This window comes from Melanerpes formicivorus, unplaced genomic scaffold (genome assembly GCF_026170545.1).
Source record: "Melanerpes formicivorus ecotype bairdi unplaced genomic scaffold, bMelFor1.0.p_v2 SCAF_100, whole genome shotgun sequence".
Classification (NCBI taxonomy): domain Eukaryota; kingdom Metazoa; phylum Chordata; class Aves; order Piciformes; family Picidae; genus Melanerpes; species Melanerpes formicivorus.
In genome coordinates this window covers 2,200,293-2,215,988 of record NW_027142452.1, presented here as the reverse complement: position 1 = coordinate 2,215,988, position 15,696 = coordinate 2,200,293, and the positions used below count along the sequence as shown (strand labels likewise).

At 52.3% G+C, this 15,696-nt stretch overlaps 1 long non-coding RNA gene across 1 annotated transcript in view; it reads left to right on the top strand.

Annotated features, from left to right (window-relative positions):
* Positions 1–994: 994 nt before the first annotated feature.
* The window catches only part of LOC137455506 (uncharacterized), a 34,390-nt gene continuing 19,688 nt past the window's right edge, over positions 995–15,696 (top strand). Inside the window, exons 1-2 of the long non-coding RNA XR_010990840.1 lie at positions 995–1,024; positions 1,418–1,526. This is a non-coding gene — a long non-coding RNA (uncharacterized lncRNA). The remainder of the gene's footprint in view (positions 1,025–1,417; positions 1,527–15,696) is intronic.

The following is a 15,696-nucleotide window of genomic DNA, read 5'->3' as shown; positions in this document are numbered from 1 at the left end:
AGTGCCGACCGTGACGCGCGGGGACAGCACTGAGCCACCGGGCGGCGGCACAGCTGCGCTGCCAACCGCTCGCAATGTGGCTGGGGGGGGCCCGGGGGGAGAGGGGGGTCCCGGGGCTGCAGGGACGCCGAAAACCACAGTGAGACCTCCCCGAATCCTGCAGGACCCCAAAACCTTCAACCCCAGAGACCCCTAACCCTCACAGCCCCTCCCCAGCTCCTTTGGGACCCTCCAGAGGGGCCCCCCCAATTCCCCTTTCACACCCCCGGGAGCAGCGCCCATCCCACCTCCCCCCCTCTGCCCTCTCCCTTTTGGGGGTCCCTAAAGGACCGTGGGGGTCCTGAGGGGTCCCCAAGGGTCTGTAAGGGTCCTTGGCTGTCCGCAGGGTTTGGGGGGGGTCTGCAGGGTTCTGGGGGGGTCCGTAGGGGTCCCCTAGGGTCTGGAGGGATATGTGGGGGTCCCCAAGGGTCTGCAGGGGCCTGTAAGAGACCCCCGCGGACCGCTATGGACTCTTAAGGACCATTCCAGACCCCTGAGGACCCCCGCAGAGCCCCACAGACCCTTGGCGACCCCTGGGGACCCCCGCGGAGTCTGGTGGACCCCTGCAGACCCTTACGGACCCCCCAGAGCCCCCCCAGACCCAGCCCCTCCCCCCAATTCCCATCCCACCTTTTTCTGCCCTTCTGGGATCCCCTTCAGACCCTCCTGGGACCCCTCCCCAACCCTTAGGAGCCCCTCCCGGACCCCCTCAAACCCTTTTGACCCTCCCCCGTGCCCCCCCCCCCAAAAACCATCCCCCCTGCCCCCTCCCCTCGCTGGGGTCCTCAGGGGTCCGCTGCAGCCAGCGAGCCAATGGGAGAACCCCAGGGGCTGCACCCCTGCCCCACCCCACGGGGACCCTGCCCCACGGATCCCCGCCCCCTAGCTCCTGGCCCTGCCCCCTAGCTCCTGGCCCCTCCCCTTCCTGCCCCCCACCCCCCCTCATTCACCGGCACCAGTTCGAGGCACTGGGAGCCGCTGGGAGGTACAGGGATGGGCTGGGAGGGGGATCGGGGGACTGGGAGTGCTGGGAGGGGGACTAGGGGGGACTGGGAGCCCCTGGGGGGGTGGGGAGGGGGGACTGGGAGCACTGGTCCTAACCCCAACCCCCTAACCCTCGGGTACTAACCCCGCCCCCAAGCCCTAACCCCCTAAGCCTAACCCCTAACCCTAACCCCCCCAACCCTACCCTAACCGTTAACCCCAACCCTAACCCCAACCCCCCCACCCTAACCCAACAGAACAGTTGCTTTTTTCAAAGTTTCATCCTACTTACTCCCTTACTTCAAAGAACTTACTTCTTTGTTAACTGCTTAATCTGTCAACGACTTAGATCTTACTAGTTCAAGTTTTCACACTTCACTCCTCTTACCAACAGAGATGACTTCATCAGGCCCAAATATGTCATACCCAAGGATCAAGACACAATGATCTACAAACACAGCAAACCCTATCCTCACCATTGTCTTTTACAATATGCTTTAAAGGTATGTTACATCTTCTCTTGTCTAAGACGCTCAAAAATCCTAAGTTGTTTTATGTTAGCAAGATTCTCCTTGATCTATAAAGATAAAGCTGGCCAGGCTCCATCTCCATAAGTAAAGAAAAATCTTGCACGTAAACAGCAAAAGTGAAAAGGCTTCTTTGCCGGGTCAAAGGTGACATCTTGACTATTCATGGTTCTGCCCGGTATAAAATTGACCGTAACCTAACAATCCATCCTTACTCATCCTAACAATGCTGCTCTTTTGATACTTTGGTTTTGCTAAGGCACCGAGTCCTATAGATACTATCTTTGGCCTAATGTTGTTTGTTCTTCTTTCAAATTTCTCCTAGCTAAAACTTCCAGAATTCTTATATCCTCCATAAACTTTGTTAAATCACGCTTGAAACCGCACATAAAATGAAAGTTTGAGAATGTAGTATACTTTAGCCATTTTTTTGGGGGGGATGTAACACCTGAATTCTCCCTTGTTTTTTATAACCTAAAATGCAAATGTATTTTGTGTTATAATCAGACTAACTATTTAAAATTAATACAAACTGGTGAGTTAACATACAAGTCCATGACAACATATTCTCTAACCACACAACAATTAAGCAATTGTGATATTCAGTCCTAATACACATAGCTTTATGGTACATGCTCCCGATTGTTGACATGGGTTAGCTATTTTTTGCTGGCATTACTAAAACCTTAGTTATAAAATATGCATCCTTTTTGTTTTAATATATAATCCCTCTCTTAAAACGATTTTGAATACAAACAAAAAAAAAAAATCTCATTCTATAATATCCCTATATCAAACTCTTATGCTAACACCAAAAATCTTTACAGAACTGAAAGAACTATGTTAAAATTAAATTATCAAATCAATGTCTAAAAAGAAACTAATAAAAAGTTAGAGCTCTTTCAAAATGCCATGGCACAAAAAAGAAAAAAAAAAAAAAAGAAGGTTTGAACCAAAAGTTAAAATTTGAACTCACAGAAAAACGAAAGTTTGAGCTCATTACTAAATGCTTATACCTTAGTACAATCACTAATTACTTAATACTTATAAATACTAAATACTTACTATTCATTATGCTTACAGGTAAAACAACTATTGAAAACAGAAAAAAAAAATCTCTAAAACACATCACAATCAGAAATAATGAAATAATCATTGTTGCTTTAAATCAGAACACAACTTTCATAGACTAGAGAGGTTATCAGAAGGGGGGGGGAGAAATGGGGGGGGGGAGGTGGCTGGCTAGCAAAGGCACCATAGGGACAAAGAGAGGGGGGAAAAGGGGGGTGGGAAGAAAGCCACCGAATTCACACCAGCTGCCCTTCCAGGCAGCCTCCAGGTCAAATGTAGGATTCGCTGAAGGCATGGAGACTTCCATAGGAGGTGATAGCAGCAATTTTGAGCTACATTGATGTTTTTGAGCCTAAAACTCGAGGTGCTTGTAACAGATGCCACTGTCTCTTCTCCACTCCATATTGCTGGATGTCAGTGCATACAACTTACAGCAGCAGTTCCTAAAGTACACAAAAGTATCTGGCAATCAGTGTTTCTTACAGGCTTCTAGGACAGTCATCTTCTCCCAAGTCATGCTTTTTGCCTAAAGTGTCCCTTCTGTCCACAATTGTGGTGGGTTTGGAAGGGTAAGGCCGAGAAGCCTCCTCCCTTCCCCCTTGTAAGGTAAAAGGGAAAAAAAAATTGAAGGGAAAGGAAAAAAAAAACTCACAAGCTGAATTAGCAAAGCAGTGGAGCTATATTTACGAAGCAATGTAAGGTATGCAGGGGAATATTTACAAATTTACAATATCTACAATATATACAAAGACATACAACAGAGTAACACAGAAATGAGAGTAACCCCCTCGGCAGAGGGGGGTTCCCCACCTCCGCTCTCCCCTCTCTCCCCCCCCTTCCCAGAGTGGGATAGAAAGAGAAAAGAGAGGAAAAAAAAAATGTTAGAAGCAGTTTGTGTTAATTGGAAAGGAGTTAATACAGGCCTGGTATCTGGACTTCAAGGCCGAGGCCTTGGCAGAAAGCCCAGCACAGAGACAGAGAGCTGCTGCACCGTGGAAAGGCGGAAGCAAGACTGATAGAAAAGTCCTGGAAATGTCCAGTTCACTCCCAGTTCAGAAGGTGCTTCCTCCCACTCTTCCAATGAAATTAGTTTAGACTATTCCTTCCGTTTACCAACTTCCGTCCACCATATTCCCTTTCTTAAGGGGGCAGCGTCCACCGGCCACAGTCCACCCCTTCTAAACAATTTCATTGGCTGTTCACACTGTCCATCCAATCCAAAATGATATTTACAGTTCGTGAGTAAAGTTCATAGTCCATTCCGGCTATGCTCAGATGTAGATGATTCAAAAGTCCAAGAAAATCAGAAAATGAGAAAAATGGAAAACAGTTCATTTCTTCACCGACGAAGTGAAGAAAAGGGAAACAGGGATTCTCAGGGTCTCTTAGTTGACTCAGGGCTCTCAGGGATCTCAGGGTTCGTGCACCGTAGATTCCTCGTTGATTCTTCCTTTGGACGCAATGTAGCTGTACAACAGTTTGAAATTAACCTCTTTCAGCTAAAGTTAAATTTCTTTGTGGAATACACTGAATTTCACCATTCTCTTGCATTACCCAATAAGTGTGACCCGGACCTTCAGCTGAAACCACCCCTCGGACAGGTTTAGCCTCTCCTGAGGGTGAAAATACCCAAACAGTTTTACCTAACAGATTCTTTTCTCTAACAACAGGAACTCTCTCACCTTCTACTTTTCGTAGCAAATCTGAATGTGCAGGTCCAGCTCGGTTCACTGAACCTCTACTATTTACCAGCCAGGTTGCTTGTGCTAAATGTTTTTCCCGGTTTTTCAAAGATCCACCCCCCATGGCTTTAAGAGTGGTCTTCAACAAACCGTTGTAGCGTTCAATCTTCCCTGAAGCTGGTGCATAGTAGGGAATGTGGAATATCCACTCAATACCGTGCTCTTTTGCCCAGTTCTTTACAAGGTTGTTCTTGAAATGAGTTCCGTTGTCTGACTCGATCCTCTCCGGAGTTCCGTGTCTCCACAGGATTTGTCTCTCCAGACCGAGAATGGTGTTGCGTGCAGTTGCCTGTGGAACTGGATAAGTTTCCAACCATCCAGTGTTTGCCTCTACCATAGTAAGCACGTATTGCTTACCAGAACGAGAACGTGGTAGAGTGATGTAGTCAATCTGCCAAGCTTCACCATACTTGTACTTGGACCATCTGTCACCATACCACAAGGGCTTAAGTCGTTTTGCCTGCTTAATAGCAGCACAAATGTCACAGTCATGGATGACTTGCGTGATAGCATCCATGGAAATGTCTATGGATCTGTCACGAGCCCATTGGTATGTTGCATCTCTGCCTTGATGTCCTGACGAATCGTGAGCCCACCGAGCTAAGAATATCTCACCTCGGTGTTTCCAGTCGAGATCAAGATTAGAGTCCATGTCTACTTGAGAAACTCTTGCAGCTAGATCTGCCTGATGGTTGTGTTGCTGTTCCTCAGTAGCTTTGCTCTTAGGAATGTGAGCATCAATGTGTCTCACTTTCACTGGAATTCTCTCGATTCGATCAGCAATGTCCTGCCACAGGTTGGCTGCCCAAATGGGTTTTCCTTTTCTCTGCCAACCACTCTTCTTCCAGTTCTTTAGCCAACCCCATAGAGCATTGGCTACCATCCATGAGTCGGTGTAGAGATAAAGCTTTGGCCATCTCTCACGTTCAGCCACGTCGAGAGCTAGCTGGACAGCTTTTACCTCTGCGAACTGACTGGATTCTCCTTCTCCATCTTTCGCCTCTGCAACTCGGCGTGTTGGACTCCACACTGCAGACTTCCGCCTTCGCTTGTTTCCAACAAGACGACAGGAACCGTCTGTGAACAAAGCATATTTCTTTTCATCATCAGAAAGGTCATTGTAAGGAGGAGCTTCCTCAGCACGAGTTACTTTCTCCTCTGGAGGTTTAGCACAGTTGATACCTTCAGGCCAACTTGAGATCACCTCCACTAGACCAGGTCTTTCAAGATTTCCCATTCGAGCTCTCTGTGTTATCAGAGCCATCCACTTAGACCAGGTTGAGTCTGTGGCATGATGTGGTGTGGATCCTTTGCCTTTGAACATCCAATTCAAAACTGGTAATCTGGGAGCTAGAAGAAGTTGTGATTCGGTTCCAATCACTTCAGAAGATGCTTTCACTCCTTCATAGGCAGCTAAAATTTCTTTCTCTGTTGGAGTATAATTAGCCTCTGAACCTCTGTAACCTCGACTCCAGAAACCAAGAGGTCGTCCACGTGTCTCACCTGGAGCTTTTTGCCACAAGCACCAGGTTGGACCATTGTCACTTGCAGCTGTGTACAAAATGTTCTTAATGTCTGGACCATCTCGGACAGGTCCCAGACCCATTGCTTGAACTACCTCTTGTTTTATCTGGTCAAAGGCTGCTTGTTGTTCAGGTCCCCAGTGGAAATGGTTTCTCTTTCGAGTCACATCATACAGAGGTTTCACAATCTGACTGTATCCAGGAATGTGCAGTCTCCAAAATCCCACTATCCCTAAGAAACGTAGGGTCTCTTGCTTGTTTGTGGGACTTGCCATGGTAGAGACTCTATTTACCACATCCACTGGAATGTGTCGGCGTCCATCCTGCCACCGCACTCCCAGAAACTGAATCTCTGTGGTAGGTCCTTTCACCTTGTCTCGCTTGATGGCAAAACCTGCATTCAGAAGAATGTCAATGATTTTGTTACCTTTCTCGAAGACTTCCTCAGCAGTTTTACCCCAGACGATGATATCATCGATGAACTGGATGTGTTCTGGAGCACCGCCTTTCTCCAGAGCATCGTGGATCACTGCATGACAGATGCTTGAGCTGTGGATCCAGCCCATTGGCAGTCTGTTGAAGGTGTACTGGATTCCTCTCCAGGTGAAAGCAAACTGAGGCCTGCATTCCTCTGCTATGGGAATAGAGAAAAATGCATTAGCAATGTCTATGGTAGCATACCATTTGGCCTCTTTGGATTCCAGCTCATACTGAAGCTCCATCATGTCTGGCACTGCTGCACTCATAGGTGGTGTCACTTCATTTAGGGCTCGGTAGTCTACCGTCAGACGCCAGTCTCCATTCTGCTTCCGCACAGGCCACACTGGACTGTTGAAAGGTGAATGAGTTTTGCTGACGACTTTCTGACTTTCCAACTGACGAATCAGATTCTGAATGGGCAACAAAGAGTCACGGTTGGTTCTGTATTGTCTGTGATGCACAGTCTGAGAAGCAACCGGCAATTTAATGTCCTGTATCTTATGTTGTCCCACAACTGCAGATTCATCAGAAAGTTCAGGTCTGGCAGACAGCTTCAATTTTTGTCCATCAATTTCTATTGAAGCTACTCCAAAAGCCCATTTGTAACCTCTAGGGTCTTTGAAACGCCCTTCTCTCAGAAAATCAATTCCCAAAATACAAGGTGCATCAGGTCCGGTCACAACTGTATGCTTCCTCCATTGTTTACCAGTTAAACTTATGTTAACCTCTACCTTACTTAACTCTTGAGATCCACCAGTGACTCCCAGAATAGTTATGGACTCTGATCCCTGATAATTTGATGGTATTATGGTGCACTGAGCTCCTGTGTCAACCAAGGCCCTGTACTTCCGAAATTGTGAAGTGCCAGGCCACTGGATGTACACATCCCAATAGATTCTGTTATCTCTGTTATCCCTCTCCTCCCCCTGGCGGGAGGCAGGGCACCCCTAGTTATGGGGAACATGTGCACATGTGCATTGCACATAGTTTGCAGGGTTATAACTTTGCATGTTATAACTGGAGCCACTGTTGGAGCCATAAGAGTTGTTCTGGGGAACTGTGGAAGTAACAGCTACCCTTCTGGTATTATTACCTCGGGTTCTGCCACTTTGCAGTTTGCACTTTGCACTTTGGGGGAGTGGCCATGATTTGGGGGGCTCTGTGGGATGATTTGTGGAGTCCAGGCAAGCTAAAAATTGTTTGAGGGTGTGCAGAAAGGTCCTTAGAATTCCGTAGGGGTTCATCTGGGGGTGTCAGGGTTCTGGGGGGAGCCTGGGGGGGCCTGAATGTGATGGTAGCAGATTAAAAGAGACAGGATTGGAACTGGGCTGGGAGGCATGCATGAATTTGGGGGGCTCTGGGAGGCTGTGGGGGCGTCCAGGCAGGTTGAAAAGGGTTTGAAGGTGTCAGGAAGGGTCCCTACGATTTGGGAGGGGATCGTATGGGGGTGTCAGGGGTTGGGGGGGTCCCTGGGGTCTGTGGTTCAGCCGAAGCAGCTGTTCCCTTTCTAGTGCAGATTGCAGTCTCTCACCTCTCAGCCTGGGGCTTTGTCCGAAGTTCAGCTGGAAGAGGCGAAACTTGCTGCTTCTGCTTCTCCTGCAGCTCCTGACTGTGGAGCCCCAGCTCAGCAACAGGTTTCTCTTTCTAGCTCTCAGGGCACATTCCTCCTGCCGACCAAGGGTGGCTCCTTCCCTTTCTTTGGCCATCAGCGCTGTTGTTGCCTGGAAGTCGCCATCAGGTTGCCTCAGTTTAGCTTCTTGAAGTTCAGACTCCTCTTGGCAACTCTGCTGCCTTTTTCCCCCAGGTTTGCTTGCCACTTCTTATGAAGGCAGCGCAGGTGACTCTGATCTCAGCTACAGGAGTTGATTATTAAGCCACTGCAGCTGCTTTCCATTTCATCTCTCCTGGCAGTTTCTCATCTTCAGTCCGGGGGGCAAAATTCCCAACACCTGACACCCCCAGATGAACCCCTCCCAAATGGCAGAGCCCCTTCTGCACAACCTCAAACCCTTTTGATTCTGACTGGACCCCAAAATCACCCCCCAGAGACCCCCAAATCCATGCCCATCCCACCCGCCCTCTTCCCTGCTCATCCCTTTTGGCACACTACGATTCAATTCGCGACTCCCCATGCCCCCCCCCCCCAAAAACCCTGACACCCCCAGACGAACCCCTAAGGAATTGTAAGGACCCTTCCAGACATCCTCAAAGCATTTGGACTCTTAGTCTTTTTGCTTCGCTTCAGTCTGATTCAGGCTCCCCCAGACATCCCCCCAAACCCTGACACCCCCATATGACCCCCTCCGAAATCGTAGGGACCCTTCCTGACAACTTCAAATCTTTTTGAACCTGCTGGAACCCCCCCACAGGCTTCCAGAGCCCCCCAAATCCATGCCCCCTCCTGCCCACTTCGCAGCTTCTCTGTTTTCCCCTGCAAAGATCCCATTCAGCCCCCCCAGAGATCCCCCCAAAACCCTGACACCCCCACACCAACCCCTACAGAATCGGAAGGACTCTTCTGCACTCCCTCAAACCCTTTGCACCCTGCCTGCTTTCCCCCATCGCACCCCAGAGGCCCCCAAATCCATCACCCACCCCCGCAGTCCAAGTCTATTCTTCTAGCCTCGCTTTGCCCCCATTCAGGTCCCCCCTGAGCCCCCCCAAAACCCTGACACCCCCAGACGAACCCCTCCAAAATTGTAAGAACCCTTCTGGACACTCTCAAACCCTTTGGACCCTGCCTGGACACCCCAATTACCCCCCAGGGCCCCCCCAAATCCACGCCCCCCCCCTCCAGCCCAATTCCCAGGTCGTCCTTTCGGGCCAGCAATCATCCATTACAGGCCTCCCCAGAGACCCGCCCAAAACCCTGACACCCCCAGGCGAACCGCTAAGAATTTGTAAGGACCCTTCCGGACATCCTCAAACCCTTTTGACCCTGTCTGGACTCCACAATCAGCTCCCAGAGGCCCCCCCCCGCATCCATGCCCCCCGCCCCGCACCCAGGACAAGCTGGGTAATGGGTGGGGGTTGGCAATGATTTGGGGGGCTCTGGGGGATGATTTGGGGAGTCCAGGCAGGCTAAAATGGGTTTGAGGGTGTGAAGAACGGTCCTTAGAGTGCCTTAGAGGTTCGTCTGGGGGTGTCAGGGTTTTTGGGGGGTGATGGGGAGGAGTAATTTGAATCTCAGAGTGCCAAGAGGGATGAGCAGGGAACTGGGTGTGGGGTGGGGGGTATGGATTTGGGGGGCTCTGGGGGCTGACTGGGAGGTGCAGGCAGGCTAAAAAGGGTTTGAGGGAGTGCAGAAGGGTCCTTAGTATTCCGTAGGAGTTCGTCTGGGGCTATCAGGGTTTGGGGGGGAGCCTGGGGGGGCCTGAATATGATCGTAGTGGATTAAAAGAGACGGGATTGGAACTGGGCTGGGGGGGGCATGAATCTGTGGGCATCTGGGGGGTGCTTAGAGGGTCCATGCAGAGCCCAAATGCTTTGAGGGTGTCCGGAAGGGTCCTTAGTATTCCCTAGGGGTTCGTATGGGGGAGTATGGGTTTTGGGGGGGGGGGGGCGGGCCTGGGAGGCCTGAATGGGATCATGGTGTGTTAAAAAGGTTGGGCTGGGAGCAGGGCTACTGGGGGTCATGGATGTGGGGAGCTCTGGGGGCTGATTGTGGAGTCCAGGCAGGGTCAAAAGGGTTTGAGGATGTCCGGAAGGGTCCTTCTGATTTCCGAGGGGTTTGTCTGGGGGTGTCAGGGTTTGGGGGGGGCGAGATGTGGGGTCATAGAAGCGAATGGCAGTGTGCCTAAATGGATAAGGTGGAAACTGGGTGGGGGGGGGGGTGTCAAGGATTTGGGGGTCTCTGGGGGGTGACTGGGGGGTCCAGGAAGACTAAAAAGGGTTTGAGGTTGTGCACAATGGGCTTTGCCATTTTGGAGGGGTTCGTCTGGGGGAGTCAGGGGTTTTGTGGGGGTTTCTGGGGGGGCCTGAATGAGACCATTGCATGGTAAAAAGGACGAACTGGGGAATGGGTTGGGGGGGGGCATGGATTTGGGGGGCGCTGGGGGATGATTTGGGGGGTCCAGTCTGGGTCAAAAGGGTTTCAGGCTGTCTGGAAGGGTGCTTACAAATTCTTACAGGTTCGTCTGGGGGTGTCAGGGTTTTGGGGGCGGCACTGGGGCGTCCTGAATGTGATGGAGGCAGGGTAAAAAGGATGGGCTGGGAACTGGGCTCCAGGGGGAGGGAAGGTTTGGGGGGACTGACAGGGGGGATTGTTGGGTGTAGGCAGGGTCAAAAGGGTTTGAGGGGGTCTGGAAGGGTCCTTAGAAATTCTTTGGGGTTCGACTGGGGGTGTCAGGGTTTTGGGGGGAGCCCGGGGGGGCCTGAAGGGAATTGAAGCGATGCAAAAAGAATAGGTGGGGTACTGGAGTGGGGGGGTGGAGTCTGGATTTGGGGGCCTCTGTGGGGTGATTTGGGGTCCAGTCAGGAGCAAAAGGGTTCGAGGGTGTGCGGAAGGGGCTCTGCCATTTTGGAGGGCTTTGTATGGGGTTGTCAGGGTTTTGGGGGAGGTCTCTGGAGGGTCCTGAATGGGATGGTTGCAGGGTAAAAAGGACGAGCTGGGTAATGGTTTGGGGGGGGTGGCAATGATTGGGGGGGCTCTGGGGGATCATTTGGGGGATCCAGGCAGGCTAAATAGGGTTTGAGGGTGTGCGGAAGGGTCCTTATGATTTCTGAGAGCTTCGTCTGGGGGTGTCAGGGTTTGGAGGGGGTGGGGCATGGAGGGTCGTAGAAGCGAATCATAGTGTGCCAAAAGGGACAAGCTGGGAACTGGGTTTTTATGGGAGGGGGCAGGTATTCGGGGGGCTCTGGGGGCCTGGGAGGTCCAGGCAGGCTAAAAAGGGTTTCAGGGAGTGCAGAGGGGTCCTTAGTATTCCGTAGGGGTTCGTCTGGGGGTGTCAGGCTTTTGGGTGGGCTCCGGGGGGACCTGAATGGGAGCAAAGTGAGGCTAGAAGAATAGCCTTGGAACTGGGCTGGGGGGGTGGGTTATGGATTTGGGGGGCTCTGGGGTGCGATGCGGGAATGCAGGCAGGGTGCAAAGGGTTTGAGGGAGTGCAGAAGAGTCCTTCCAATTCCGTAGGAGTTGGTGTGGGGGTGTCAGGGTTTGGGGGAGGGGACATGGGGGCTTGTGTTGGGAATGGCAGTGTACCAAAGGGAAGGAGCAGGGAACAGGGCAGGAGGGGGAGGCATGGATTTGGGGGGCACTGGGGGGGGGATTTAAGGGTCCATGCTGGATCCAAAGGTTTTCAGGGCATGCAGAAGGGTCCCTCCAATTCTTTAGGGGTTCTTCTGGGGGTGTCAGGGTTTTGGGGGGATCTCTGAGGGGGCTGAATGGGATCATTGCAGGGGAAAAAGGAGGAACTGGGTAGTGGGCAGGGCGGGGGCATGGATTTGGGGGGCTCTGGGAGACTGTGGGGGGGTCCAGGCAGGATGAAAAGGGTTTGAAGGTGTCAGGAAGGGTCTCTACGATTTGGGGGGGGTCATATGGGGGTGTCAGGGTTTGGGGGGGGCCACGGGGAGGCCTGAATGTGATGGTGGCAGGGTAGAGGATGGGCTGGGAACTGGGCTATGTTGGAGGGGAAGATTTGAGTGGCTCTGGAAGGGGACTGTTGGATCTAGGCAGGGTGAAAAGGGTTTGAGGGGGTCTGGAAGTGTCCTTAGTAGTCCGTAGGGGTTCATCTGGGGGTGTCAGGGTTTTGGGGGGAGTCTGGGGGAGCCTGAATCGGACTGAAGTGAGGCAAAAAGACTAAGCTGGGAGCTGGGCAGGAGGGGAAGGTATGGCTTTGGCGGGCTCTGGGGGGTGATCTGGGGGTCCAGTCTGGGTCCAAAGGGTTTGAGGATGTCCGGAAGGGGCTCTGGCATTTGGGAGGGCTTTGTCTGGGGGTATCAGGGTTTTGGGGGGGCTACTGGAGGGGCCTGACTCTGAGCAAACCGAGGCAAAAAGAATAGGCAGGGAACTGGCCTGGCGGAGGCGTGATGAATTTGGGGGCAACTGGGGTGCGCTGGGGGGGTCCAGGCAGGGTGAAACTGGTTTGAGGGTGTGCAGAAGGGTCCTTGGTATTCCCTAGGGATTCGTCTGGGGGCATCAGGGTTTGGGGGGCTCTAAGGGGTGTCGTGAAGGGAATTGTAGTGTGCCTAAAGGCACGAGCTGGGAAGGGCATAGGAAGTGGGGGGATGGATTTGGGGAGCTGTGGTGGAGGGTTGGGGGATCCAGGCAGGCTAAAAAGGGTTTGAGGGTGTGCAGAATGGTCCTTAGAATTGCCTAGGGGTTCGTCTGGGGGTGTCATGGTTTTGGGGGATCTCTGGGGGGTCCCGAAAGGGAACATTGCAGGGTCAGAAGGACGAGCTGGGTAATGGTTGGGGGGGGTGGCAATGATTTGGGGGGCTCTGGGGGGTGATTTGGGGGTCCAGGCAGAGTCCAAATGCTATGAGGATGTCTGGAAGGGTCCTTACAATTGCCTAGGGGCTCGTATGGGGGTATCAGGGTTTTGGGGGGGCCATGGAGGGTCACGAATGGAATTACAGTGTGCCAAAAGGGATGAGCAGGGAAGAGGGCGGGGGGGGGCATGGATTTGGGGGTCTCTGGGGCTGACTGGGGAGTCCAGGAAGGCTAAAAAGGGATCGTAGCTGATTAAAAGAGTCAGGATTGGAACTGGGCTGGGGGCGGAGGGGTGATGGATTTGGGGGCCTCCTCGGTGTCTCTTGGGGTACACTGTGGGTCAAAAGGGTTTGAGGGTGTGCAGAATGATCCTTAGAATTCCCTAGGGGTTCGTCTTGGGGGGAATCTCTGGGGGGTCCCTAATGGGATCGTTGCAGGGTCAGAAGGATGAGCTGGGTAATGGGTTGGGGGTTGGCAATGATTTGGGGGGCTTTGAGGGCTTATTTGGGGGATCCAGGCAGGCTAAAATGGGTTTGAGGGTGTGCAAAAAGGTCCTTAGAATACCCTAGGGCTTTGTATGGGGGTGTCAGGGTTTTGGGGTGGTCTCTGTGGAGGCCTGAATGAGACAATGGCAGGGTAAAAAGTACAAGCTGGGAACTGGGCTGGGAGGGGCAGGTATGGCTTTGGGGGGCTCTGGGGTGCGATGTGGGGCTCCAGGTGTGGTCAAAAGGGTTTTAGGGTGTCCACAAGGGGCTCTAGCATTTTGGAGGGCTTCGTATGGGGGTGTCAGGATTTTGGGGGGGCTCTGGGGGGACCTGAATGGGATCAAAATGAGGCTAGAAGAATAGTCTTGGAAGTGGGCTGCGGGGATAGGTGATGGATTTGGGGGCCTCTGGGATGCACTGAGGGGGTCCAGGCAGGGTGAAAATGGTTTGAGGGTGTGCAGAAGAGTCCTTGGTATTCCGTAGGGCTTCGTCTACGGGGGTCAGGGTTTTGGGGGGGCGATGGGGAGGCCTGAATCTGATCGTAGCAGATGAAAAGAGACAGGATTGGAACTGGGTTCGGGGGGGGGGGGGGGGGCGGCATGGGGAGGTGCAGGCAGGATCCAAAGGGTTTCTGGGTGTCCAGAAGGATCCTAAGAATTCCATAGGGGTTGGTCTGGGGGTGTCAGGGTTTTGGGGGCGGCACTGGGGCGTCCTGAATGTGATGGAGGCGGGGTAAAAAGGATGGGCTGGGAACTGGGCTCCAGGGGGAGGGAAGGTTTGGGGGGACTGACAGGGGGGATTGTTGGGTGTAGGCAGGGTCAAAAGGGTTTGAGGGGGTCTGGAAGGGTCCTTAGAAATTCTTTGGGGTTCGACTGGGAGTGTCAGGGTTTTGGGGGGAGCCCGGGGGGGCCTGAAGGGAATTGAAGCGATGCAAAAAGAATAGGTGGGGTACTGGATTGGGGGGGTGGAGTCTGGATTTGGGGGCCTCTGTGGGGTGATTTGGGGTCCAGTCAGGAGCAAAAGGTTTTGAGGATGTCCGTAAGGTGCTCTACCATTTGGGAAGGCTTTGTGTAGGGGTGTCAGGGTTTATGATTCTCCCCTGAGCCTCCTCTTCTCCAGGCTAAGCAACCCCAGCTCCCTCAGCCTCTCCTCACAGGGCTGTGCTCCAGACCCCTCCCCAGCTTTCTTGCCCTTCTCTGGACACCTTCAAGTCTCTCAATGTCCTTCTTAAACTGAGGAGCCCAGAACTGGACACAGGACTCAAGGTGTGGCCTAAATGAAGTTATTTGGCTTCTGAAAATCATTTGGTCTCTGAAAACCCCAAGGGATTCTTGGCAGGGGGTGACCAGGCAGCAAGTGGCAACAAAACCATCATTTGTAATCATCTGCCCACACTGCTACTTAACCAGACTGAGAGAACTAATTAATGCTCATGTTTGCAAGCAACCTTCTTGCTGGATCCAAAAAGGTCTCCTGGTAAAGCAGGAGCAATTCTGTGCCGTGTGTGTCTGTAAGAGAAGCTTTCCAGAAGCAGCCTCCTCTGTGAGGTGCTGGAGCACCTCCCCTGTGAGGACAGGCTGGGAAAGCTGGGGCTGTTTAGCCTGGAGAAGGCTTCAGAGAGACCTTGGAGCAGCCTTCTAGCAGCTGAAGGGAGCTACAGTAGAGCTGGGGAGGACTTTTGGCAGGGGCTGGGAGTGGCAGGACAGGAGGGAATGGATTGAAGTTTGAGGAGGGATTGAGACTGGAGATGAGGAAGAAATTCTTGACAGTGAGGGTAGTGAGACACTGGCACAGGTTGCCCAGGGAGGTTGTGGCTGCCTCCTCCCTGGAGGTGTTCAAGGCCAGGCTGGATGAGGCCTTGAACAACCTGGGCTGGTGGGAGGTGTCCCTGCCCATGGCGGGGGGGGGGGGTTGGAACTGGATGATCTTTAAGGTCCCTTCCAACTCAAATGTTTCATACTGTGACTCTATGAACCCAGGGAACCAAAGGCTCATCTTCCCCAGGTCCCTCAAGTAATTGCCAGTACAATGAAAACATCTTCGGCTGCAGATTGTATTTGACACTTCAAATCCAGCTGGTTGTTCCCACTGTGGTCAGCTGCGTGGTGGGAAAAGGCAATGAGGAAGTTCTGATCAGCCAACATGAGAACTAACACAGAATATATTGGCTACATGGAAAGGCAAATTTGGAATGGGAAACCACTTCAGCGTCGGGGGAGGGGAGGTGGGGGAAAGACCTCTCATAGATCACAGAATGGTTTGGGTTGGAAGGGACCTTAAACATCACGGAATCACAGAATCACCAAGGTTGGAAGAGACCTCAAAGATCATCAAGTCCAACCTGTCACCACAGACCTCATGACTAAACCATGGCACCAAGTGCCACATTCCAATGGCTAACAACTCTCCACCACACCT